Source organism: Taudactylus pleione, unplaced genomic scaffold, assembly GCF_031769625.1.
Source record: "Taudactylus pleione unplaced genomic scaffold, aTauple2 ptg000026l, whole genome shotgun sequence".
Taxonomy (NCBI): domain Eukaryota; kingdom Metazoa; phylum Chordata; class Amphibia; order Anura; family Myobatrachidae; genus Taudactylus; species Taudactylus pleione.
In genome coordinates this window covers 33,315,896-33,341,425 of record NW_028284428.1, presented here as the reverse complement: position 1 = coordinate 33,341,425, position 25,530 = coordinate 33,315,896, and the positions used below count along the sequence as shown (strand labels likewise).

Sequence of the window (25,530 nt, the reverse complement as noted above, 5' to 3'; positions counted from 1 at the left end):
AGTCACCTATACATGTAAATGCTTCCAGAGTCAGCCTGCAATTCATTGGTGCTTATATAATACCATGGTTCAATATATACATGTATGCTGTAATCCATAGTAACCAGATCATATGTCCTACAATTTTCCTAGTAAAGTTTATATACATGCACATCAAAGGCTGCAAGCTAGAGTGGCTGCATTGTTAGCGTGATTTATTTAAAACAGGGATTCTCAATCTTTTTTTGGCGAGTGCCATATAGCACATATGGGAATAAGTCAAGTACCACTTTGCAGAAGGTATGCATTTCTAAACATGTAAACATTTGTGACATTCAATCCACACAGCACATTGCTCCTCCATAGCTCTCGCCACCCCTTCCACATAGCTCTCACTGCCCCCTCCACATAGCTCTCACTGCCCCCTCCACATAGCTCTCACAGTCCTCTCCACATAGCTCTCACAGTCCCCTCCACATAGCTCTCACAGTCATCTCCACATAGCTCTCACAGTCCCCTCCACGTAGCTCTCACAGTCCCCTCCACGTAGCTCTCACAGTCCCCTCCACGTAGCTCTCACAGTCCCCTCCACGTAGCTCTCACAGTCCTCTCCACATAGCTCTCATTGCCCCCTCCACATAGCTCTCATTGCCCCCTCCACATAGCTCTCTCAGTCATCTCCACATAGCTCTCACAGTCCCCTCCACGTAGCTCTCACAGTCCTCTCCACATAGCTCTCACAGTCCCCTCCATATAGCTCTCACAGTCCCCTTCATATAGCTCTCACAGTCCTCTCCACATAGCCTCCACATAGCTCTCACAGTCCTCTCCACATAGCTCTCACTGCCCCCTCCACATAGCTCTCACAGTCCTCTCCACATAGCTCTCACAGTCCCCTCCACATAGCTCTCATTGCCCCCTCCACATAGCTCTCACAGTCCTCTCCACATAGCTCTCACAGTCCTCTCCACATAGCTCTCACAGTCCCCTCCACATAGCTCTCACAGTCCCCTTTACATAGCTCTCACAGTCCCCTCCACGTAGCTCTCACAGTCCCCTCCACGTAGCTCTCACAGTCCCCCCCACATAGCTCTCACAGTCCCCTCCACGTAGCTCTCACAGTCCCCTCCACATAGCTCTTACTCTAAAAAAACAAACAATAAATCTGGCTCACAATATAACCAGATAAATACAGCCACTAATGAAGAACTGAGGGCAGAATATGCAGGAAGTGGCTTAAACCACAAGGCTGTAGGGTTGGCCCAAGTGTCAATCACATATTCTTTAGCCTAAGCCTCTTTGTCAGTGGTTTAATAAAAGTAAAGAAGGACAGGTGCTAAGAAGCTGCTGTCTTTGATAGGCTCTGGTACGAAGATGGCAACTGAAGTTAATGGTTCAGGTAATTGTGAGAGTCGTGCTGGGTTATCTGCTGTGAAAATAATGTGACCAGGTGCTCAGCTTACCCATTCTGGCGCAGATATGTGTGACCTCAGTGTGGCTGCTGTTAATCAGCGGCAGGATACTGTCCCCTGACTTGGTCCTAAAGGGTAACTGGAAAGTGGTCCCAGGACAGCAGCTGATGGCAGGTTGCTTCATAATGGCACCCTGTTAGTGGTTTCACTTAAGAAGAGCTGCCATGTGGGGTAGTCCCAGTCACTGTGAGTTAGGAGAGGGAATCTGAGCTTAGTAAGTGTCCCTGAGCACTACAACCAGGAAGTAGCAGGCTGCAGTGTATGGCATGATACCTCGGAAGGAGAGGCAGCAGAGTGAGAGGGAGCACAGCAGAGAGGCCGGCCAATATTTACTGGACACTGCCTGTCCCGGATTACTAAGACTCCGGACGGTTGGTATCCCTACAAGGATATGTAGATGGTACTCAAGCTTGACTACCACCTAGCCATAGTTGCCAACTCTCCCTGATTGTCAGGGAGACTCCCTGAAATAGGAGCAATCTCCCTGACTCCCTGAAGAGTCTAGCACTCTCCCTGATTGTAACTTACTCCCATTATGAAGCTGTTATATACTTTCAAATGGGATCATTAGTGTAATTTCCCTGCATTGGTTATAAGGTACAATGATCGCTATGGCTACATGCATTTTTATAAAAGTATCAGTGTGTTTTCATCAACAAATAGATCTTACTAACTGCTAATATTTACTTGGATGTAAGTCAGGTTTATGGCACGCCTCTCAGATGTAGCAGTACACGCCAACTTAAATGCAGGCTCATAGGTGGTGCTTTCACTATCTCCCTGAAATGCTTTTTCAAAAGCATGTAAGTATGCACCTTGCCTTACTAATTCTACAACTGATGGTACGTGTATCACCTGTTGAGAACCGTTGGTTTAAAGAGTGCTAAGCGTAACATAGCATAATTTATAGTTACAGTATACAGGAGTTTCTATTAGCTATATCTTTATATCTTCAACAGGCAAAGAGGAAATGTGAAGTGTCTGATCTTTTCATTAATTTCATTATACTGTATATATAGTCAATAATATATATTGAAAGGTCAATAAAGGTACAACATGATCGATGATAAACAGCAGAATAGATTGATCAAGAACAAAATGGGCAGTCATCCCAACTATTGGGTAATAAGGCACTTAATAAAATACTAAGGAAAATAAAGGAAAACGCTTAGTTTGTCCGTTATATTTGTCACAGGTTTAACAAGACCATTCACTTAAAAAAGCAGTTTTCTTATTTTATTACTGAAAATATAAAATAATTGTTCACACTTATTTATAACAGAGATTATAGTAACGCACAAAAAAATAAAAATAATAAAACGTTGGTTAATATAATTTGCATTTAAATAGACAAAATAATAATATTTCTATTAACAAACCAAAAAACAAGCAGTGAAGTCATGATCATACCCCACTATTATAATCCTAGAATGTGTATAAATGCCAAGAATTTATAGGTAGCAGACTAAGCAGAGTAGTACATGTGCTTCTCATTTTCTATAGTGTCTACACTACATTCAGATCTGTGAATCATTTTTAAGTCAGTCAAAAACAATAATAAAAAAAACTACTCCTAAACACTACTCGACACAATAGACTGTCTCATTACTGACTCTTCCAGACCAACACTTGACAGAACACAAACAAGTTGTGGTGGTTTATATAGGAAATAATATATTCTCCTTTAGTAAGTAATGAGAATACTGTATCCAAAGTCAGAGAGGACTTTAATGGCTGTGAAAAAGCATGTGGTCACAAAGGAAGTTTGCAATAATTTATAGTGAGGGTTTATATTATTATTTAAGATGCATATGAGAAATATCCTTGACACTAGAGAAAGTGAGATGTGTGGAGCCCCAGGACATCCAATCACAGCAATAAAAGGGTTATTAGCAACCATTGGCATATGGGGACCAATTTGGAATATCACTAAAAAGTATAATAGATGCATTCTGACTTCAGACGAGTCAGTAACTATCTAATGATGTTAAAACTCTACTAATTACTGCGCTTGGTAATAAGTTATATTTAAGTCAAATGCATAATAAATAATTTATAAGTATATATATTATATATATATATATATATATATATATATATACACACACACATACATATACATGTCTGCTCTTTATTAGTAAATAGGAGGCTTGTCTAAATTCCACCAATAATGGTTTTATTGTACACTTACACAATTTTTAGTGCCTAACGATGTGTATGAGAAAGTGATTAGAAGCTCTCATATCTTGGTAACAGGCCACATTCATGTGATCCCAGCCAGTACTAGACAACACAAAAAGTAATACTGAATTAAAACAGTTAAATGTGTAAATGTGGATAGGATACAGGTATCCTATACCTATAACCATCATTTCACCTCTATATAATCTATAATGCTGGTGATTGATCATTCAAGTGAAAGCAGGAAAAAAAAGAGCGGTATCCAATTAGCCCCGAACATTGTTTGGGCGCTAAATGATCCCCGTGATCGGCAAAAAACGGGGATTTTTAGCAGATTATCCCCGATTGTCGACAATGTTTTTTTAACCCTATCCTATTATTTTGGTCAAACTAATAGGATAGTTCTCACGAAAACACATAGGTACCGCGATAAGCTCGCAGACCTATGTGTTTTCGCCTTTTTTCAGGTGAAAAAACGTCAGCTAACGTGGATTCTTTTTCGGGACACATCGGGTCCCAAGAAAAAACTCTGATAAGTGCCGTCGTCGGGCCGACTTCAGGGCTAATTGGATAGCCCTGGGCGAGGTAATCAGCCGCAGTAATTTACCGCGGCTGATTGGATACCCCCCCATCGTCATTTTAGTATAGGCAGGCACCCCCATGTGTAGAAAGACCCTGGTTAAGAAATGGAACATGAACTAAATTAGTTCATCCCAAAGTTGCTCATGTAACGGCATTTAAACAGACAGAAAACGCCTGCGGTTCTCAGACCACCCCCCGTCACCACCCCCAAACGCTGACAGCCGGTCACTCATTCTGCGATGGATTACTATGTGCATCCGTGATCAGAGTGCAATCGTTGTGCACGTGCAGTGCGGCTTATACCCAATGGCAAACAATTGCTCGATTGTGTGCGGAAACGCCTTTGCGTCAGTCTCTAAATCAGGCTCATAGACTATAGTCTATACCAGTGTTGGCTAACCTTGACACTCCAGCTGTTGTGGAACTATATATCCCAGCATGCCCTGCCACAGTTTTAGCATGCCCTAATAGCAAAACTGTAGCAGTGCATGCTGGGTTATGTAGTTCCATAACAGCTGGAGTGTCAAGGTTAGCCAACACTGGTCTATACTAACATTACCTCATGGTGGGCGTAGTCCTGGCAGAAAGATGGTTGACTTAATTGCAATAAATTAGTCAATGTCATCAAGTTGCATAAACTTTAATTTAAGGGAAAAAAAAGGGCACCTCACGGAATTTCAATTCTTATGGGAAATCAAGTTTGCTTAGTGCTTCTTCATTTCGCAATCCAGTTTTCAACAAAGTAATAACAATTGTATATGCGCATAGGCTAAATATAGCGAGGGTGTGTAGTCGGAATTGTGAGCTATGCAAGTTTTCAGACGCATGTCCATGGGTAGCGCTTTACAAGTGCGCCATAATGACGCTATGAAACGAAGCATGCAGAAGAAGTGGTGCAGCGGCATCGCCGCATACAGCTCTACATACTAATATACACACATTTATTTCTGTGCACACAATTTAATTCAATTAAACCCTGGGGCTAATAGCTGCGCCGAAGCTACAGTATTCAGTTAGCGGGGATTACCCCGTGCACGGAGCTGTGAGGTAAAGTCCACGGTATAATCCCAAAATCGGGTTCTCGGATGGCGAAAAAAACATTGCTTCTGCCGTTTACGCAGAATCAGTGGGTTTCCGCGCGTGAATCCCAATTTTTATGTGCGGGAAAAAGGTTAGTAATTGAATAGCCTATCCCCACGCCGCAGGCATTTTTGTCAGCAATTAGTTGCAGGCTAAACCCTGTGGCTTATTGAATACCCCCCCAATGAGTCATACGCTATGCCACTATGAGCGCAGTTGGCCAAGTACTGGACATGCGACGCACTGCGTCCCAACTGTTATCGCATTGAGACGCAGAATGAATTTACACGCAGGGAGTGTGGTTTGTACTGGACATTCCTGGGAGATAAAAGGGGGATGGTTGGGCAGATGCTAGCATGTCGCTGACAGCGGGTGTGTATAAAGGCGCACAACCGCTCAAATAGGAGTCCACACTGGCACAGGGTTACTGCACCTGCCTTACAGCTGGTACAAGTCTCAATGGTGCATCCCATGACAGATTACCACAGACACAAGTGACGCTCTCAGTTCTGAATAAAGCAGTCTCGACATTCGCTTAAATACGCAGACACGGCTGCCGCAAAAGGCGACTTAGAATCAGACCCAATGCATCAGCCTCATGTTGCTGAAATCTGGTCCAGGCAGCATCCAGTAAACAGCTATATAAACTACTGTATATCCCTAAAATATAGGTATTGTATAATGAAACAGCACAGTACAGCATACAGCATTCCCTCTATTAGACTACAACATATAAAAATATTTTTTCTATTGCATAACTATGAATAATTTCCTTCTATATAATAGTTAATTAGCCAGAAGTGTGACAGCGCAAGGAATGAACAGATTCCTCCCTGGTGTCCTCTGGATATAATAGTAAATATACAGTAGGTTGGGCAGCAAGAAGTCTGATGTGTAATGGCAGAAAGTATTATTTATATCTTGTCACAGTATATTCCTATGGAGTTTGCCTTAAGTTATGAAACAGTGTAATTTTCATGTGTGAAAATCTCTGTCAGGTTTCAGGGCTGAGTTACCGCTGTGTCTACAAAATGTAATGCACGAAAAGTCAACCTGTCAAAGCAACAGCAGGATCACAAAATTTGCCCTTAAAGAGAAAAATGTCTTTTGATGGACTCTAGACATTATTTTAGCTACATTTAGGGTATTTTATAGAAGAATAATGAGCCTCATGCGGAGTTGGGTTCATGGCTTTTTGCTTAATCTAAAACATGCAAATTTAGGCTGCGCATAACCAGAGTACACCTATGTCCCTATCATGGATGGATTAAGAGAGGAAGGGGCCTGTGTGTAGCCTACGTGTGGCCCCCCTCTCTTGCCAGCGGGTGTGCCGAGTAGACTCTGCCGTACTGCGCTTGCGCTGATCCCCGGGAACATGGTGTCTATGGCATTTTATTGCCGATTGCTCAATTGCACATGCGAAGATCTCTCTGCATTGCCGATGGTCATCTGTGCGGTGTGGGCCCTACTGGACCCAGAGGCCCATGTGCATTGCACACCCTACAATCATTAGAAATATGCCCATGGTCCATATGCAGATCTAGTACTTCAATGCCTCCTTATCATAAACCTGGAGCATTTGTGCAGAGCTGGATACATGAAAGTACTCTATGTTTATACGCAGCTTTTAGAGCTTCTCATTTTTTAAACAAAATCTGCATCCAACTTCCCATCAGTCCCAATGTGCAAATGTGCTTTTAGTAGGTCAGTGAAAGATATACCCTCACTGCAAATGAATTGTTCTGCATTGCATGAAATGGTTGTTTGAAATGAAGATTATTACAGACAAATATCTCATTAATACCAAAATGCAAAACACACAAACAAAAAAGAATGCAATCTAGCAATATTTTCTTCCCTATATAAGATATACAGGGACATCCTATAGGCTTTGTATATCCACATAAATATGGACAGTGCGGATTGGGCAGCCGTGACCCGGGACGTGTCCCGCTGAGCCGGTCCCTTTGTTCCCTGTAGTGGCTGGCGGTCACCCTTTACTTACCCCTTCCGCCGGCTGCCACGATCAGAGCTCAGCTCAGCTCCGATCGGGCAGAAGCTTGAGCAGAAGTAGTAAACACAAAGTAGCTAATGAAAAATGGCTGTCGGGGGAGCTGCTGCGCATGCCCAGCCGCAGCAGCTCCTCCCACAAGCCTTTGCGCAGCCAGTCACCACTGACTGTTCCGCCTCCAGCCCATCTGCGGCCCGCCTCCAGGTCCATCTCCACTGCAGTATGCCCTGACTGAGTCTGCATCTGCACCATGCTTGCCTACCCTCCCGAATTAAGATGTGAGCTCCCGCTACCCCGCAATGTATATGCAATCCCTCGCTTTCCCCACTGCCCTGCTGGAAATCCTACCTGCGCATGCGCGATGGGGCCCAGGCTTGTTACAGGAAGACAATGGGCAGGGAGTCTGTCTGCTATGGAGCCCGGAGATGCCTCCCAGGTCCGCCCCCTGCACAGCTGACAGTCACATGGGCCACACACTGACTGCTGGGAGAGACTGATGCTCCCAGCATTCCCTGGCCAGCCCAGACTTCCCAGCCATAACGGAGGACAGACAGCTGGGGGAGGAGCCTACGCTGAACTGACTGAGGAGCTGTGTGACTGATCAGAGCTCACTGTAGCTCGAGCAAGAACCATGAATGTCAGTGGTGCTGCAGAAGAGGACAGGTGAGGGGATGAGAGAGAGAGAGAGAGAGAGAGAGTGTGGGTGTGGGTGTCTATTACTGTGTGCGTGTGTGTGTGTGTGTGTCAGTGGGGGGACCATTAATGTGAGTCTGTGTGGGGGGGTCCTATTACTGTGTGTCAGTGGGGGGACCATTAATGTGAGCCTGTGTGGGGGGTCCTATTACTGTGTGTGTGTGTGTGTGTTTGCGCCAGTGGGGGGACCATTAATGTGAGTCTGTGTGTGGGGGGTCCTATTACTGTGTGTGTGTGTGTGTGTGGGGGGGTCCTATTACTGTATGTGTGTGGGGGGGGTCCTATTACTGAGTGTGTGTGGGGGGGTCCTATTACTGTGTGTGTGTGTATGTGTGTGTGTGTGGGTCCTATTACTGTGTGTGTGGGGGTCCTATTACTGTGTGTGTGTGTGGGGGGGTCCTATTACTGTGTGTGTGTGGGGTCCTATTACTGTGTGTGTATGTGTGTGTGTGTGTGTGTGGGGGGGGGGTCCTATTACTGTGTGTGTGTGTGTGTGTGGGGGGGTCCTATTACTGTGTGTGTGTGTGTGTGTGTGTGGGCGCGTGGTAATAGATACACCAATAGATGGATCTAGACATGCCTTTTGGGCGGTGCTGGCCACGCCCTCCAACACCGCGCGTGTCGTTTGCTACTTCCGTAAATGATCTCCCTCAAACTACTTTTCAAAAGTAGGCAAGTATGATCTGCACACCAAGCAGGGCCGAACTGGGACAAAAAATCGGCCCTGGCATTTAAAGCACACAGGGCTCAATGCAGTGCTGTGGGCTCAATGCAGAATATAGTTGCGTGCAGATAGGGTGTTGCTAGTGGAGTGTATCATGCTTGGTGTTCTGCCCACATCAATCATTTCTGTGTTATTGTAGATATTTAGTGCTAATAACCGAGGAGGGCACAGTAGAGTGTGCCGTAGGCGAGCGCGCTCCAGAAGTGTAGTCTCATGGGGAGAGGCGTGACCTCGTGAGGGGTGAGTGTCTGGTTGTAGGCAAAAATAAACAGTGGCTTCACAGATCAGTGTTGTAGTGCTGGGTATGGAAGGGTCAGTTATGTAATGCTAAGTGATTTAGTGCAAAGGTGTAGTTTAGGATATGGAGGGGTCCGGGGGTAGTGCGGATACGTAATGGCAGGTACAGTAGGAGGGATCAGGGCAGTAGTGCAGAGAGATCAGGCTTGCCTACCCTCCCGATTTGGCCGGGAGCCTCCCGAATATCGGGTGCCACTCCCGGCCCCCCGGAAAGGCAGGCACGCCTCCCGATGGCAGCCAACCCTCCTTATCGCCCCCTCCCCAGACTAAACTAGAAACCCCTGCAGCGGGGGACATTATTTTTGGCATTGTGAAGAGGAGGCGGGGCCACGATGACGCGATTGCGCGGCCTGCCCCCGGTCCCCCAATGCAGCATCATTACCCGTCCACGTTCCCCACTGTGCGCAGACATTCAGCTCCCTCCCAGAAGGCAAGTATGAGAGAGATAGACAAGGGTATGAAGAGGTTGGGGGTAGTGCAGAAAGGTAGTGGTTGGTATGGAGGGGTCAAGGATGTAGTGCAGAGCAGTAGTGGTGGCTACTGTACATATGGTGGTGGTGTAAGAGCCAGACTGACACTGGTCACAGCCAATCAGTAGCTGTCTGAGTGATGTCATGCAGCTGGTCGGGGCGAGTGGGAATTTCAGAGTGCATATCATGAATGGGGCTGAAACTGCAGGTGCCAGGTGGTGACAGCATCCCTCCTGGTGACAGGCTGGGGAGGAGGGGGTCGTCACCATGCAAGCAGCCTGCACAGCAGCGCGGCCTAGGCAGAAGGTAGACAGTCAAAATACACTGTATACAGTATGTGTAAACAACACCCAGCTCTCTTCCCCTACTACACACAGCTCCAAAAACTTCCCCCACCGCTAATTGCAGCACACCCGACCCCCCCCCCACACAGGTTACCTTTGCTGCTCCTCTCCTCATAGCTCCAAACACTCCCCCACCCCCATCCACTGAACCCCTGAACCCTCACACAGGTCACATTTCCTGCTCCTCTCCTCATAGCTCCAAACACTACCCACACCCCCATCCACTGTACCACCGAGCCCTCGCCCCACACAGGTCACCTTTTCCTGCTCCTCTCCTAATAGCTCCAACACTTCCCACACCCCCATCCACTGTACCACCGAGCCCCCGCCCCACACAGGTCACCTTTTCCTGCTCCTCTCCTCAAAGCTCCAACACTCCCCCCCCCCCCCCCTCTGCACACACAGGTTACCTTTTCTGCTTCTCTCCTCATAGTTCCAAACACTTCCCCTCCCTCCCCACACACGGGTCCCCTTTCCTGCTCTCTCCTTATAGCTCTAAACACTTCACCAAACCTCATCCCCGGCACCCCCGATCCCCCCACCCCCACACAGGTCATCTTTCCTGCTCCTATCATAGCTCCAAACACTTCCCCCACCCCCATCCACTGTAAACCACACAGGTCACCTTTCCTGCTCCTCTCATAGATCCAAAAGCTTCCCCCACCCCCATCCACTGTACCCCTGACCCCCCCACCCCCACACAGGTCACCTTTTCCTACTCCTCTCCTCATAGCCCCAAACACTCTCCCCACCCCCAATCCTGGCACCTCCGACCACCCCACCACATACACATGGGTCCCCTTTCCTGCTCCTCTCCTCATAGCTCCAAACACTTCCCCTCCATCCCCACACATGGGTCACCTTTCCTGCTCTCTCCTTATAGCTCCAAACACTTCCCCCACCCCCATCCACTGTACCCCGACCCCCCCACCCCCACACAGGTCATCTTTCCTGCTCCTATCATAGCTCCAAAAGCTTCCCCCACCCACATCCACTGTACCCCCGAACCCCCCACCCCCACACAGGTCACCTTTTCCTGCTCCTCTCCTCAAACACTCTCCCGAACTCCAATCCTGGCACCTCCGACTCCCCCACCACATACACACACAGGTTACCTTTTCTGCTCCTCTCCTCATAGCTCCAAACACTTCCCCTCCATCCCCACACACGGGTCCCCTTTCCTGCTCTCTCCTTATAGCTCCAAACACTTACCCCACCACCATCCACTGTACCCCGACCCCCCCACAGGGCCCCTTTCCTGCTCTCTCCTCATAGTTCCAAATACTTCCCCCACCCCATCTGCAGCCCCCTTTGCCCCACACACACAGGTCCCCTTTCCTCACAGATCCAAACACTTTGGCTATTGTACATATATATATATATACATATATATATATATATATATATATATATAGTTTATATGACATATCATTTCCGTACATGATTAGTATGTTGCAGCATGTTCGGTGTGATGGTCACCTTAATGTCACGCCAGTGATTTTATGTAAATATGAATGTCCCTTTGTAGTTGTGTTTTATAGCCAGCACCAGTATGGCATAGTATACAGCATTATGGGCCTTATTCTGAGTCAGACGCAGTGGAATGGTGTTTGTTTTCGGAGTTGCACCACACATACATACTGAAGGTGTTTGTACAGATATACAGTACAGATTCGGGCACACAAAGAAGTGCATCAGAAATGTGTAGGCCGTTCCTATTTGTTTACACGGGATTGGCTAATCAGATGCAGATGTGACGATGGGCGTGTTATTGGAGTGACACAGGAGTATTGAGGAAAGTGTACAGAGATCCTGAATCGCTCACATTGGAGGCCATACTTATTTGCATGATCTGCCCCTAGCATAGTGCTGGTGCAAGTTTCAATGGCGCGACTGATGCTGGCGTCTAAGCGTCTAAAGCTGCACAAAGCATGACCGTCTGTGCATACTGACAGTGGGTGTCTTAGTCCTTGCACATTCAGATGCATGGATGTACTCCAGAGAAGGGCTTTATTGGCATTAGCATTAAGTCGCAGATGCAACTACATCAAAAGACACAAGGATGGCCTCTATGGGAGAGAGTGTCCAGCTCCCCTCAACAGTCCCCGCCCCCTTAGCAGACCCGTCCCCATTAGCGCTGCTGCCAGAATTTTCCCGGGCTGGTTTTTCATCCCAATCCGCCCCTGAATATGGATATTAACTAATAATAAATGTATCGGTGGAGCCCCAGGTAACGAGTTCCATTAGTATAAACAATACTCTTTTAGTACAGATTGCAGTACCCCACAAGCCCCTGCCCAATACTGTACATTGCTCTTTTTATTGCTGACAGGGAATAACTACTGGGTGTCAGTACAAAGCTAATGCTATAATGCAAATACACTATATAGTGCCCTATAATCCCAAAATCAACATATTAGTTGCAGAAACCAAATCATTATAATGTATACCATGCACTGCTTTGGTAGTTAGGGCTCACATATGAGGCCACTATACCGTAGCTTTGGACTTGGCAATAAGCACAGACATGCTTAACAAAAATGCTACTATTTCCAATAAACAGTATATCTACTTAGTGCATACTAAACTGCCAGAGGAATAGGGCCAGGTATGAGGTGCGGGAAGGGTGCCGCAGTGAATTGCATCACAGCCCCACCTCCTGTTGAATAATGCTGCTATTCACAGCACTGTACAGCAGGGTCTGGGACCACAACCATAGAGCTCACCGATTCAGACTCACTCACTGATTCAGACCCGCTCGCGAGCGCTGAGCGCTTGCAAGCGGGTCGATGTTGCCCAAGTGCGCATGCGACCATCATTTTGGCCGCTCGCTATAGCTGTGGGTGGTCACCCACAGCTATGCGAGCGGCCAGGAGGCTGCTCCAAAAAGGAGGAGGGCCGGCCCTGATTCAGAGTGTCTGGCTCTGAATCAGGGCCCGAGCCCCCAGGGAGGTGGGTGGATTCTGGAAACTGGTCTGGTCTTCCAGGAGACCAGAAGAGCTCCTGAAAATCATGAGTTTCCTGGATATTCCATGAGAGCAGCTAAGTATGGCATTGTGCCTCTGATTTTATAAGACAAGTGTTAACAACCTGTAAAATCAGCCTATTCTTTTCCACACTGAATGTGTTAATAGAATAACTAGCTTATCTGCTAACTTTTGTCTCTTCCATCCACAGTAATGCAGTGTAGCAATTCTATTAATAAGCCTGTACAGCATATCCCTAAGGCAAAGAGTATGGGAAAAAAAAACCTCTTGTGATGGTGCTTGCCTGTGCTGTTTGTACTCAGCTCGTTTTCCCTGTGGGGTGACTGACATACTCATGTACTTGCACATTTGCCGGTCATATTATAATTGTTTATGTACAGTTTTATAGGAAATAAGAAGCCACTGTTCCTCCACAATAATTCTGTGTCATGCAGCACAGAGCAGGGAAGACACATTAATAAAGGAGCACAGTAGTCTGGTGTGTTAGAAAGGGTATGCAGTCGGGAAGCCGACGGACCTAATCCCGACAGCTGGCTTCACGATTGTCATATCCCGGCAAGGGTCTAAAGACAGGCGTCGATATGCCGACGCCTGTCATTAGACATACGCCGGGAGCCTGACGCCCGGCATTCCGATCTAAGGGACGTCAGGCGCCGAGCGCGGATAGCTGTGGGGGGTAGGGTTAGGTTTAGGGTTCCCGGGGGAGACTTAGGATTAGGCACCCCCCCAGGGAGGTTAGGTTTAGACTAGGGGAAGGGCGGGTTAGCGTTAGGCACTTAGAGGGGGGATTAGGGTTAGGCACTGGGGGGGGAGGTCAGGGTTAGGCACCCCTAAGGGAGGGTTAGGGGGTAGAAACAGGTTAGTATATACTTACCTTTGACGATCAGGATTTCCTCCTCGGCCAGGATGCTGCTGTCTGGGTTCCAACCGCCGGGCATGGGTCCGGCGGTAAATCATACCGATTCCGTTAGAAAGACATCTCCAATATCCACTTGTTCGTTTTCATATTTTTAGTTTTCATATTTTTAGTATTAGCATTTAGGGCGGAGTTCATTTGTTTCCAGCCCCCTTCGTGCCCGATGGAGCTATTCAATTGTTGCTCCTGTTGTGCGCGTTCAACTGCCAGCGCTCCATTTCAGCTCGTAGTCCCAGGAGGGTGCGAGCTGAAATTGGCGAAATGTTACCTGTTAGGGCGTCCAAACGGCACTATTCATGATCGCGCCCAGCACTTTGGTCGGGGGAAGCCGATTTACGCAGCTAAACCCGACCACTTTGGGCATGAGCAGCGCGAAAAGCAGTAACAATTGAATAGCGCCCCACGATCTCCCGTAACTTTAGACGGGAGATCCGGAACGCGAAAACAATTGAATACCGCCCTTAGTATTTTTAAGTATTACTATATAGGCACATTTTTTGCTTATTCATTTAGGCTTTCACGTGTCCCATGTATTCTTATTTTTTTAACATCCAGTCCCCATTTTTACACATGGAACTAAACCACACTTGCCTACTTTTGAAAAAGCATTTCAGGGAGATTGTGAAAGCAACACCTATGAGCGCGGCGGTAAAGTGGGCGTGTACTTCTACATCTGAGAGGCGTGTCATAAACCTGACTTACATCCAAATGTAAACAAGCCCCAAAGCAGTCAGTAATATCTATTTGTTGATGAAAACAATGGGATTTTGGTACCTACCGGTAAATCCTTTTCTCTGATTCCACAGGGGACACTGGAGTTGCTTACGCTGGGGTATAGAGGCGTGGATAACTGGAACCGGCACTTTAAATAATTTAGAAGTGTGAAGCTCCTCCCCCTCTATTCCCCACCAGCCCTCAGTTTAGAAAATGAAGACCGAGAGGAGATGGAGAACAAGCGGAGTAAAAAAGGAGAGGAGAGAAGAACACACAATAATCAAAGCATACAACATACGGAACAAACCGAACAGGCAGGCTAAGAGCGCAGAGGTGGGCGTCCAGTGTAGGTACCAAAATCCCATTTTCTCTTTCATCCACTAGGGGACACTGGAGTTGCTTACGCTGGGGACGTTCCAAAGTTTTCCCCTCGGGCGGGAGCGTTCCTCAGTAGTAATACTGTTTTTATATTTGTGCTGTTAGCTGTTGACGTCTTTTTACCTGTCTCAAATGGCCACAGCCTGTCAATCATGCTGCAGCTTAGGGGGCACTGCGAGCGATCGACGCATGCACAGCATGTGCCGACGCATGTACAGATCAGCCACCATTAGAGTTGTATGCAAACCATCGGGTTTGCTTATAACTCTGCATCAGGCCCATTGCTCTCCTACTTTAACACCAACCAGCTCAGGCTATAGCACTTGTGCTGGTTGCCTATCTTAGGGCAGTCTCTATCATCAAGTTGATGATGATGATGACTGCTATATATTTACAGTGGCCACAGAAGATACAGACTGTGGGCCTGATTCAGAGCCGCTCGTAAGCGGCCGCTCGTTCGTTCCGAGCGATGTTTGCCCAACTGCGCATGCATACGGATCATAATACGCATGCGCGAACCAGTCAGTGCGGCCGAAAATCGTTTGTTCGCTAAATAGCGAATGCCTGCTATTTTGAGTGATAGGAGGAGGCGTATGTGGGTGGTAACAGGGGAAGGTGCTTGAAAACGGGGAGTGGAGATCAGAACGCAGGCGTGCTTAAAGGTCAAAACGGGCGTTTTATGGGTGTGCATAATTAATACAGCAGCGTCATTGACCACGTCACTGGGTTATTTTATAGTCAGAACTGCTCGCATGATTGCGGTAGGAAAAACCAACCATAAAAATAGCGAGCAGTTCATACGCTGGTAGATGTACTCGATTAATCTAATAAATAGCGGACATGACGTAGGATGCGAGCGGCCAGGGGGCGTAGTTTCCAAAAAAACAACCGCAACTTTTGTTCGCTCGTTCAGACCTAGAGGCGTGAACAGACCGCAAAGAGCGAACGGTTCATTTGAATAGCCACCCCTTTTTTCAGAACGAACGACCGCAAATAGCGGCCGGCTCTGAATCAGGCCCTGTGTGCAGTATATGCTGACAAGCACATTCTGTACCTCAACATACAACTAACTCAATATCCACATGTTGGGGTCGCAATTTTGTAGGTGTAAGTTTAGTTCATACTTGCCAACTCTCCCTGATTGTCAGGGAGACTCCATGAAATAGTAGCAATCTCCCTGACTCCCTGAAGAGTCTAGTAATCTCCCTGATTGCACCTTATCCCCATTATGTAGCTGTTATATACTTGGAAAAAAAGAAATGAGAGATTTTTACATTCAAATGTATAATCCTTGCCATTTCCCTGCATTGGTTATAAGGCACGATGATCCCTATGACTACATGCATCTTCATATAAGGTTTCTCTTCCACTTACATGGAACCCCTTGTAATACACAATACATGAGCAAGCCCTTAAAAGTATCAAGCTGGGTACACACTACACAATATCTTTAACGATTTGGCCAATTTCCGACACATCGGACGACAAATCGTTAAAAAACATGTAGTGTGTATGCACTACATCGTGTAGTGTGTATGCACTACATCGTGTAGTGTGTATGCACTACATCGTGTAGTGTGTATGCACTACATCGTGTAGTGTGTATGCACTACATTGTGTAGTGCACGCTCCCGTGGGGTCGTCAGCCTCATTGCCTGATCTTATGTGCAGCATGTAAGATCAGGCGATGCGGCTAACGTCCCCATGCAGCTCTATACGGGGGAGGGGTGGGGGCAGCTAATCGGTCGGTCGGGCACCGTATAACCCAGTGTGTACAGACCGCCCCGATGTGTCAGCCCGTCGGTAGCCGGGTTGTGTGTCACATCTCTGGGTACACACCATTTAGTATGTACCCAAATTTTGTGTTTCTCTTTCATCCACTAGGGGACACTGGAGTTGCTTACGCTGGGGTATAGAGGCGTGGATAACTGGAGCCGGCACTTTAAATAATTTAGAAGTGTTAAGCTCCTCCCCCTCTATTCCCCACCAGCCCTCAGTTTAGAAAATGTGCCTACGGAGCTGGTCACAATCTGGGCAGCTAATCGGTCGGTCGGGCACCGTATCACCCAGTGTGTACAGACCGCCCCGATGTGTCAGCCCGTCGGCAGACGGGTTGTGTGTCACATCTCTGGGTACACACCATTTAGTATGTACCCAAATTTTGTGTTTCTCTTTCATCCACTAGGGGACACTGGAGTTGCTTACGCTGGGGTATAGAGGCGTGGATAACTGGAGCCGGCACTTTAAATAATTTAGAAGTGTGAAGCTCCTCCCCCTCTATTCCCCACCAGCCCTCAGTTTAGAAAATGTGCCTACGGAGCTGGTCACAATCTGCTGTGCTCCAGCAATACATTTATTTTATTTTATTATTTTAATAGCATCTTTTACACTTTATTGGTACCCTTCGTCACCTCTTGAAAGGTGGGGTCCGGGTACCTGGCGCCCTGTTATACAGGAAGGAGTGCACAGTGCTTATTAAAAAAGCAACTGACAGCTCCTTATCGCCACACAGCACTTCTACAAGCACTGAGGACAAGACAGTGTGAGAAGCAGGAGTGCTGTTATCAGAGAGGCCATCCAAGGGACGCAGTGAGTACATCAGCTGCGCATCCCCCGCCTCCTGTCCCCGCTGCCAACGCTGGCTTCAGAGCATAGCGCTATAACGCTGCTCCACATTACATACTGTATCCTCCCCTCTCCCCGCTGACACCCGCAGCATAGCGCTCCTACTCAGCGGGGCTTCACAGGGGGAGGTGAAAGCTCCAGCGCGACTGCCATTTTCAGAGCCCCCTAGGGCATGAAGAAGGGGGGCGGAGCCTAACAGCGCGGGCTCTCTGTCTCCATTCAGAGCTGCAGTGGCTGTTAGAACAGCGTGGCTGCCATTTCACATGTGTCTGACTGCAGCTCTCCAATTTAGGAAGAGTGTAGCAGCACTACTACAGAAGGGCTGGTTCTCCTGATTGCATCCCTGGGAGCCTGTGAGCACAGGGGAGTGTACAGCAGGGAATTAATTCTGTAGGAAGGGAGTTGTGTGATCTCCTCCTCTGTTTCCCAAACTAGCCTTCTGTCTTCTGACTCTGTCCCTCTGTATGGGTGACTATGGTTGAATGCCAAACTCTTTGCAAAAGATGTTTGTTCAAACTGTAAACTATACAAGCATGTTATATGATGCTTGTTTAGTAATCTATCCACCTATGGCTATTACTGACTCTCCTGCTCCTCCATGGGCCGCTGACATGATACGAGTGATGGCTGACTTAACGTCACAGTTGGCTGAGTCTCGCACCTCCCAGGGTGTCAACCAAGTCTCTCAACATCCTGGTACAGGTTATAGGTACCGCTGTTTCTACTCCCTCCACTTCCTACCAATAACGTCCCCTAACGACTGTTCTCCAGTCAGAGAGGGTCTGACAAGGAAATCCTCACAACAGAGGATACTAAGGAACGTGATTGGAGGAAGTTTGTATAATGACGGTACTCCTCAAGATTTTCTCTGCCTTTTGGCTAAGATCAAGTGGAAAAGGCTGCAATAAACAGGCAAACAGATCAAGAGAGTCCCATGTAGTATCTGTTCTTATAAGTTTAATATCTGATACGCCCCCTATCTGTGGGCCATATATAGAGTCTGCCTCTACTGGGGTGGAATACTTAATTCTGGCAGCCAGGCAGGTATTTAATCTACCTGTGGATATAGTTCCTGCATCCCAGGAGTGTGTATTATTTGAGTACGTTACTCCCTGTGTCAGGGTCAGAACAGCAGTACTCAGTTAGCCTGGAACAATTACAATGTAATTGGACGCTACCTATCTTCTCAGTGACCAACAAAAAGGTTGTCTGTTTTTCAGTTTTCGCGGCCCTAGGGACACTCCACCCTGAACACGCCTGATCTCGTAGGGTCAGGCCTGGTTAATGGGAGACTGCCTGGGAATACCAGGTGCTGTAGGCTAAAATAGTCTGGAATCAACCATATAAGAGGTTCCAAATTCCTCGCCTGTTCCTGTTCAGCTACCCATTTCCGTCATCCATGATAGAAGAGGGGGAAACATCTCCCCCTGTTGATGCATCTGCTCACTGTCCCTTTCAGAAAACTACACTCCCAGTACGGGCTGCCTCACTGTTGAGGGACCCTTCTGATTGCAAGTTGGAGTCAATGCTGCGCTCTATTTATACTGCAGCGGGAGTTTAACTTAGACCTACGCTAGTTACCACCTGGGTTAACAAGGCTATGATTTGCTGGGCTGACCAGTTGATTGCGTTGATCAGGTACTACCAGGGCACAGTTACGTTCTTCTGGCAGAACACATGGTGAGTCTGCGGTTTACCTGGGAGAAGCTTCTAGCCAGCTCTCATATCTGTTTATGCTATTTCGCACTGCTGAGCCCTCTGGTTGTGCGCTTGGTAACCGGATGCAGAATCCAAGCGTGCGGTGAAGGGTTTACCATTCACTGGTGACATGCTTTTTGGCCCGGAATTGGGCAGATGGATATCCCAGGCCACGGGGGGGGGGTTAAGTCTCCCTTCCTCCCTTCGACTGCTTCGGCTCCCAGAGGATCTTACATGGGACCTTCGTTTCTTTCCTTTCGTGTGCCACATTCCTTTCGTGGGAGAGCCAGAGGTGCTCCCACGCAAGCAAGAGGCGACAGCGGTAGTGGTCGTCCACACAATGTTGCAGGTCGACAGGAACCTAAACCAGCTGAGAAACAGGTGGCATGACGGTCTTCCGCCCCACCTGGGATCTCCGGCGGTGGGTGCCCGTTTTGCAGAAATTTCAACAAGTTTGGAACATTTTCAGATCAGTGGATTCAGAGACTGATTTCCCTATGGTAACGAATAAACTTCGAAGTCCCCCCTCATCTCGGTACTTCCCTACACATCTGCCAATACCTGTCGACAGGGCCAGGGTTCTACGGGAGGCTATACAGTCTCTACTTCGATCCTCGGGGCTAGTTCCGGTTCCAGAACATCAACGAGGTATGGGGTTTTTACTCAAACCTGTTTGTAGTACCAAATAAGGATGGATCGGTTTAGGACCTCTAGTCCTTTAAAACCTGTATCTTAAGATATATATCGTTTCCATCATTGTGTGGTTGAAACCAGGGGAGTTTCTATTATCCCTGGATGTCAAGGACTATCTCCATGTTCCCTTTTGGGAACCACATCAAACCTTCCCAAGTTTTGCCGTATTGCAGGATCACTACCAGTTTCGGGCATTGCCGTTCGGGTTATCCTCGGCTCCCCGGAGTTTCACCAATCTCATGTCAGTCATGATTGCTCTCCTTCGGTCATTGGGAGTAAACATAATCACCTATTTGGATGACTTGTTCCTCAAGGCTCAATCGGTATCCCTTCTAACAAACCATGCCTTACTGATATATCACACTCTAATCCAACACGTTTGTTTAATCAACTTCAAGAAGGGAGCAGTAGAAAGAAGGTGTCCCTAATTCTTTGTCTGCGTCTCTTAGGAAGATGGTAGCTGCCTTCAAGGCACTACAGTTCGGACGGATCCACTCCAGAGTGTTTCAGCTGGCCCTGCTGTCACAAGGGTCAGGGTCTTATCTGCTTCTACAGCGACAGATCCGTCTGAGCCAGGTTACCAGAGTGGCCTTCCTGTGGTGGACACAATACAACAGTCTTTTAGCGGGCCAAAAATTCGGTATGGTTCTGGATCATCGTAACAACGCATGCCAGCCTTCGAGGATGGGGAGCAGTAGTCCTCGATTTTCACTTTCAGGGTCGATGGTCCCCTCTGGATCAGAAGTGGCCCATAAATGTGTTGGAACTCAGAACAATCTACTATGCTCTGATAGAAGCAACAGAGTTGCAAAAGACACACCCGGTAAGAGCTCAGTCCGACAATGCTACAGGCCGTCGCTTACATCAACCGCCAGGGCGGGACTGGTAGTCGCATGGCCATGCGAGTAGTATCTCAGATTCTCCGGTGGGCTGAGAAGAAGTCAGTAATCCTGTCGGTGGTATTCATCTAGGGTGTGGACCACTGGGAAGAAGATTACCTGAATCGCCAGGATATACATCCCGAGGAATGGAAGATTAATCCAAACGTGTTCAACGCGCTGATACGTCGATGGTGTTTTCAGGTGGACCTCATGGAGTCATGGATGAATCTTCAGCTCTCACTATAAGTGTCAAGAACTCGCGATCCACAGGTGGAGGCAGTAGACGCTCTGACAGTTTCATGGATCTACAACTTCATTTACCTTTTTCCTCCGATTCCACTTCTTCCTTCTAAAAAGGATAAGACACGAGTCAGCCTCTGTCTTTCTCGTGGCACTGAACTGGCCTCGGAGTAGTTGATTCTCGGACCTTTGGTCCCAATTTGTAGACGACCCGTCGTCCCTTCATCTGCGCATGAATCTTCTACAGCAGGGTCCTTTTTCGTCCACTCCAATTTAGCGCCTGTGTGGATATTGGACTGGGTAATTATCTGGCTGGACATTAAATATATTATTATCAGCATCTAGCATATGGACATTCCTATTGGTTTTGATCAGAAGCTTTTTTGATTGAGATACATGCAAGACTCGTATTATTCTTTTTTTTTCATTCATTTATTTTTCTTTTTATATTATATGTGTGATTTGGGCTTAATACCCGGTATCAGTATTAAATACAGTATTACGTCTTTTAATTACAGAGCGCTTTTTATCTTTGTTTGTTTTTATTGTCAACAGCTAACAGCCAGTGTCCTAGAAAATGGGGGTGCGTCGGTCCTGTTTGCTGGGCATGTCAAGGCCGTTGTCCATACATGCCTACTCTTCCGGAAGTCATGGGAGGCTCCCGATTTTTCGGGTAACCCTCGCACCCCTGATAGAGTAGGCATTTCTCCCGCATTCTGCCCACCTCCTAGTAAAATGGGGAGAATTTCCACGGCAATCGCGAGTCCCTGTGTAGGGCTTAATCACGCGATTCTTCATGAATTACATGAACCGTCAGGCCCCGCCCTCATCGCAACCCACCTGGGTATGCTTTGTCTGAATCTTCCGACGCAACTTCACTAGTCCTGGCTGCTTGAAAAAAAACAGCCATCCTGAATAACCTGAGGGTTACTCAGATGGCCGATGTTCACTCAAGTGATCCAATGGCAGCGTACCGGATGGTAGGAGGTGTCTATTTACACAAGACGCCACCTACAGCATTAGCATATTTTAGCATCGCTGCTGCGTCCAAAGGCACAGCTGCTGTACTAACAGCATACAACTCTGAATCAGGCCCAATGAGCAACAGCTCAACAAAATATAACCAAAAATACATTATATACTTTAATATACTCTGTGAAAGTAAATATAGATTAATTTAAACTTCTATTTGATGCAACAATTTGAAAGGTATGCTTCTACTGTTCATTCAACTGTGCAATTATTTCAATGTCTTAGTAAAACATTAGCCCTATGCTGCTTTTTAACTCTGCTCCTAGATTGCTTACAATTCAGATTTTTCTTTATATTACAATGTAAATGCAGCATATTAGACTGATGATTGGTGGTTCTTCTCACCATTTTGTAACAGTTATATATTTCTGTAATTTTGCATTTTCCGAGATATAATGATTAGCCTGAGATATAGAGGCCTATTCATCATCAGAGGCCGTATACTTAAGTATCCAACTCGCAGTGGGGGATAGATTACACCGGAGCAATTCATCATTGCACTGGTGAGGGGACAGCTGCTCCAAAAAGCAGCTGTCCCCTCGGTTAGTATCGCACCTACAGAAGTAGCTGCGTTACTTACCGCATCCCCGTTGTCCCGGCTACGCATGCATGACCGAGGTCACGCATGCGCACAGCCGCCGGGGAGTCTGTGAGAAGGCGGCGGAGAGATCCGCTCGGATACCTCGTCGCATCCCTGGAACTCCTTCCCATAAGATATTTCATATTCCAAATATCCTATATTCCCATAGTATATTTCCACATATCTTAAGTTATTTTAGTATATTTTCCATTTTAGCACATGTGTCATGGAATTCTAATCATCTGGAAAAGGCCAGTGATCACACAGTTAAGCTAGGTAAGAAGACTCTGTGATGAGTGGCAGCACGGGGAAGGGGCGTGGTTCTTGTCCCAGGTGTATAAGAAGGTCATTTAAACAGAATCAATAAGATTGAAGCAGAGAATTATTAAGTAGTGCTCACTCAAACTACAGTTAATGTAATTACTAATTACAAACAATACATTTGTATTTGCTGAAGAGTGTACAATTGTTCACCACAGATAACAATAAGAATGACCAAACCACGCCTTTATCCATAATTTAGGAACTGCAACCGTAAAAGTGCCCTGTGCAACCATTTTGCAGGTTTGATAGTCTGGCTGGAAATGCTGCACCTGACTACAGGACACCACACTCACTATGAAAACATTTCTGTTTTCTCCTAAAAATAGGTTTGGGCTCATTTATATTTTAAACTATCTGTTGTCCCTAGCGCTGCCTGGATTCTCGCTTTCTCCTTCTCTCTCTCTTTATTTCGTCTTCAATGGTCCATCTTTTTTTTTTCTCCTCCTCTCTCTCCCTCTCTTATGCCACCTTTTTCCTCCCTAGCTCTCTCTCCTCCTTCCTCTGTTTATTTCTCCCTCTGACACTCTTCTTCCCTTTCCCCTTTTCACATTTTTCTATTACCTGTTTCTCGACTCTCTGTATTTCTATGTGCCCCCTCTTTGTGTTGCTTTTTTAACCCTCTTGCTCTCCCCCCCCTCTGTGTCACCCCTTCGCGATGCTGTACATTTCGCCACTTATCGGTAAGGATGAGCTGGTTCGGATTTACTCGGTTCTCAAAACGGCATTTTATTGGCTATCGGCTATCACGTGTTTTGGATAGCCAATAAAATAAATCCGAACTTGCGGTAAAGTGGTGATAAGAACCGAGTAAATCCGAACCCGCTCATCCCTACTTATCGGGTGCAAACTGGCGGTATGTACCTAGAAAATCGCAAAGGACAGCACTCCCATTAAGAGCAACATAAATATTAAATAATTGAATAAATGAATTCAGGAACACAAACTAAAATGCATAAGCTCACATAGCTGGGCACATTCAAAGCCTAGTTTAAGCATTGGATGTGCTGATTTTCTAAGCTCCATCCATCAAAAACTGCAATTGCACACTACCTCTTACCTCCTTCTCCAGCCTTCAAACCCATAATTTCCCTAGGGCATCCATTAGCAAAGTGTATGAGGACAGCGGGCCATTCCGCAAAGGAGGGTAAGTAGGAGAGATCTGTGATACTAGTGTATGGGGACAGCAGCGGGCCATTCCGCAAAAGGAAGGTAAGTAGGACATATCTGTGATACTAGTGTATGGGGACAGCGGCCATTCTGCAAGAGGAAGGTAAGTAGGAGATATCTGTGATACTAGTATATGGGGACAGCGGGCCATTCCGCAAAAGGAAGGTAAGTAGGAGATATCTGTGATACTAGTGTATGGGGACAGCGCCATTCCGAAAAAGGAAGGTAAGTAGGAGTTATCTGTGATACTAGTGTATGAGGACAGCGGGCCATTCCGCAAGAGGAAGGTAAGTAGGAGATATCTGTGATACTAGTGAATGAGGACGGTGGGCCATTCCGCAAGAGGAAGGTAAGTAGGAGATATCTGTATTACTAGTGTATGAGGACAGCGGGCCATTCCGCAAGAGGAAGGATATCTGTGATCTCTCCTTCTTTACCTTCGTGATGAATGGCCCGATAACGTAATTTTTACAATTGCAGGTGAAAATTTTCATTTTCACCTGCTTTTGTACAAATTAAGTGATGATGAATAGACCTGTAAATAATGAAAATCACACTGTGTATGGGCTGCTTTAAATTTTCCTAGGTACAAGTTAACTGGCATTACATTATGGGCCGTATTCAATTAGAAGTGAAAACTTCGATATCGGCGATAAATTATGTAATTTTCGCCATTTTCACTTATCCCCATATTCAATTTCAAAGACTTTTCGCAGGTGCAAAAAGTCTTTGCCAAAAAACGGGGATAAGTTTTCACCATAGAATAGGTGGCAAAACAAAGTGCAGAATTGAGGTTTTGGGGTGCAGACCTAAAAAAGTACCCTGCACCCCTTGGTGTTTAAAGTTCGATAGGACACCCCCAAAAACAGTGGTTTCTTTTTGGGGGCAAAAAAAAAAAAAAGTTGGGGGACAAACTAAAAAACTAGTGAAATAGACTCAGGGGGGGTCCTCAAGTATGCGGCAGGTGTCTTTTAGAATGCGCTTGGTTGTGGTAGGTGGATTTTTATTGATTTTTAAAAATCACTTTAGGGACTTAAAAATATGCTTGCACCCATTTTCATGTACCCCAAATTTGATGGGACTAGTTATTTTTTTTTTTTAAATGAAGCTAAATGCTATTCCTCACCACTTCTTAAAGACGCATCATAGCACCTGTCGCGGCCATTTAAAAACCCCAAATACCTTTAGCAGGCCAATTCGGGGGTACCCATAGTGATCCTCCATGTCAGTCAATCTTTTGGGGGGTGACAGGCCGATTTCCCCAAAAGTGACAGGACTTTACGATACTTACCTTTTCGCCGGGTCCCAGTTTAGCCGATTCCTAATTGAATACGGGGATACGCAGGCACGCGCCCGATACTTTATCCCCAGGAAAACCTGCGATGACGACGAAAAGTCCGACCTCTGACTTTTCGCCTCAAATTGAATACGGCCCTAACTGATTTAACAACAATAATAAACA

At 46.6% G+C, this 25,530-nt stretch overlaps 1 protein-coding gene and 1 pseudogene across 2 annotated transcripts in view; one reads left to right on the top strand and one right to left on the bottom strand.

The window, feature by feature from the left end:
* Window positions 1-25,530, bottom strand: part of TBL1X (transducin beta like 1 X-linked) — a 360,692-nt gene that overhangs the window by 199,976 nt on the left and 135,186 nt on the right. The gene's annotated exons all lie outside the window — the stretch shown is intronic.
* LOC148539292 (U2 spliceosomal RNA) lies at window positions 18,313-18,550 on the top strand (annotated as a pseudogene).